The sequence below is a fragment of the Octodon degus genome, unplaced genomic scaffold, assembly GCF_000260255.1.
Source record: "Octodon degus isolate 3935 unplaced genomic scaffold, OctDeg1.0 scaffold00077, whole genome shotgun sequence".
NCBI lineage: Eukaryota > Metazoa > Chordata > Mammalia > Rodentia > Octodontidae > Octodon > Octodon degus.
In genome coordinates this window covers 11,563,408-11,566,187 of record NW_004524653.1, presented here as the reverse complement: position 1 = coordinate 11,566,187, position 2,780 = coordinate 11,563,408, and positions in this window count along the sequence as shown.

The following is a 2,780-nucleotide window of genomic DNA, read 5'->3' as shown; positions in this document are numbered from 1 at the left end:
GAGGTGGACAGAAGAGCTCAGGCCTGAATCTGGGGAAGAAAATCAGTGTCCCAAGCCATGTGATGTTGGACGAGCTGTCACTGCTCACCAACTGGGGCCCCAAGATGTTCAAGTTGCAGTAGATGTGGGTGGAGTTTATCTATAAGAATGACCCTGATGTTTTTTCTGACAGTTTCGTGGATGGCAATGCCCAAGGCGGATATGAGAAAGCTTCTAAATGTATGATTTCCTGATGCCCAAGATTGACCTGGCACCCCTGCTGAGTGAATCTCTGGTCCTCTACAACCAGAACCTCTCCAACAAGCCTTCTTTCAATCGAACGCCTATTCCATGGCTGAGCTCAAGGGAGACATTTGATAATATTGTGGATATCGATATCTCCTTGGATTGAGAAACAGAGGAACTCTGAAGTGTTTCCTCTTCTAATTTGCATCATGTTTCTCCCCATGGTTCCAATGTGAAGAGGGAAAGGTGAGCAGAATGCCCCCACTGTTAGTCCTGTGTCTCTGTGGGAATAAAGTGAAAAAGGGAGGGAGAGATCTGCCTTTCTGTGTTTTACTCCAAGCCCCAGTCTGGACAACCTTCCTCACCACCTCCAAGCTCCCCTTCTGCCTGCTCCATATGGAGTTTGTCTTGCCACCAGTAACATTCAATAAACTTCAAGGAAATGAAAAAAAAAAGAATTTTAAGATATTCTACCAGATTGTGAAGGGAAAAAAACAGTAGACCTCCTGTTGTGGTGGTGTAAATTCAGCATTTGGGAGACTGAGACAGGAGAAGTACAGTGAATTCAAGGCCAGCCTGGACTACAAAGTGAGTCCAAGGGCAACCTTAACTACATAGTTAAAGTTATCAAGTTATCAAAATTGTGTCTTGTTTGCCAAAAGAAAGAGGGACTAGGCATGGACAGTGTGAAAAGAAGTCATAAATATCAGTTATGATTTTCTCATAAGAAAAGAAGCTCACAACTTTCTCTTCCTTAATGTATCATTTATGTTTATAAATATAAGTATCTTTTATTGTCACCTGTGTGTATTTATTTTGGTCTTTCTCCTCTCTTCTACACTTATCTTTGTTATGTGTGAAGATAATGCTTAAGTTAGAATTAACTTCTAATATTGTGTGGATATTTTAACATGGCTGATAACAACCCCACAACCAGCAAAATCTGAGTGGCAAGCAACAGTAAATGTTCATTTGCCTTTCACATATCAGAAAAACAATAGATGCCCAGCTATTCCAAACTGAGTTTGACTGAGCTTGGATCCAGTCTAAAAAATGAGCTGTGTGTGTGTGTGTGTGTGTGTGTGTGTGTGTGTGTGTGTGTATACCCACTATACATTGAATCCAAGGTCTTATACATGCTAGGCATTTATTCCACCACTGACTTACATTCCTGGACCTTGAATCCACGTATGGTCTATGTGTCTCCTAGTGGTCCTTCAAGATACATCTTCTTGTGGCAAGATGTAGGAAACCAAGAAGTACATCTAGTCCTGCAAAGATATTACAGCCCTAACAGCATCCCTGACCAAATGAGCAAAAGACAGGAGCAAGTCCAAAAGTTAAGGAATAAAAAGGAAATACAATCAACCCACTTGGAGACCACTGGAAGAATTTAGATGTATAACAATACTAATTTGATATGGTTTCACATGAAGAAGATAAACTTCAATGTTACAGAGGCAAAATGTGTTTAAGGTACTGATGTATTACACTTTTAATAAGAGCACTGCTCTCTTCAAGTGGCCCCCAAATTTTTAGAAAATTATGATATATAAAGAGAGTATGGGAAGGTCATACTAGAAGTCATGGTCAGGATACAGGGGAGCTAGAAAGATGAGAGCAAAAAGGCAAAAGAAAAGTTATAGTTCTATCAGAACTTTAAATAATATAAAAGGAAGGGAGCGTTAATAACAAGGTGTTTATTGTCAAGATGGTGGGCATACGCATCTTGTACAGCAATTCACCACTAAGAAGAATGTATGCAGTGTGTTAATTATTGAAACTGTCCTACCTATTTGATTTGAAACTGTCTCATTGCTATTTGTTTATCAATAACATTATGGCAAAAAAAAGATGGTGGGCATAGGTTGACTACTGTGTATGAACGAAATTGAAGCCCAAATAAGAAAAACTATGACAGCAACAGAGTTGTGGTGAAACTAGAAGGAAGACCATATACTTGACCTTCATGGGAAGCTGACCTCTCCTCCAGGGGTCTTTGCCTAAATCCCTTTGTTGTCTAGTCAACACATTCTTGCCAGAATGAAACCCCAACTTTAATGCAACCAAAACAAAGTGAATCCTTGAGTATGCTCAAGGAGTGATTTCAATAAAAGATCTTAAATGGGAGGTTATCTACCTAGCAAGAATGCAAACCATCAGAGAACCTTGTCCTGGGACCCAGATGTACAAGAAAGGCATTGGGTACAGAAATTTTCCATTAAACAAATTTAGGGAATCTTCTGCAGCAGTGATAGAGAAAGAGATCTACCTGAAGTCAGCAAGTGATCCTAGGTATACAAATAATTCTGTTTGTTGTTTCTTTTTTCAAGATACTGGCAGGGCTGGGGAGATAGCTCACTAGAATAAGCACTTTCCTGGCAAGCTCAAGGGCCTGAGTACAATGCCTAGTTTCATCACAAAAAATAAAATAAAATAAAAACAGTACTTCATGATATTGGAGTACTGTTTATTTGTCCAAATAATATTTGTACAAAAGTTTTTTCAATGAACTAAGAAAAATTAGTTAAGAAAAACTATGTTAAGTATCATAT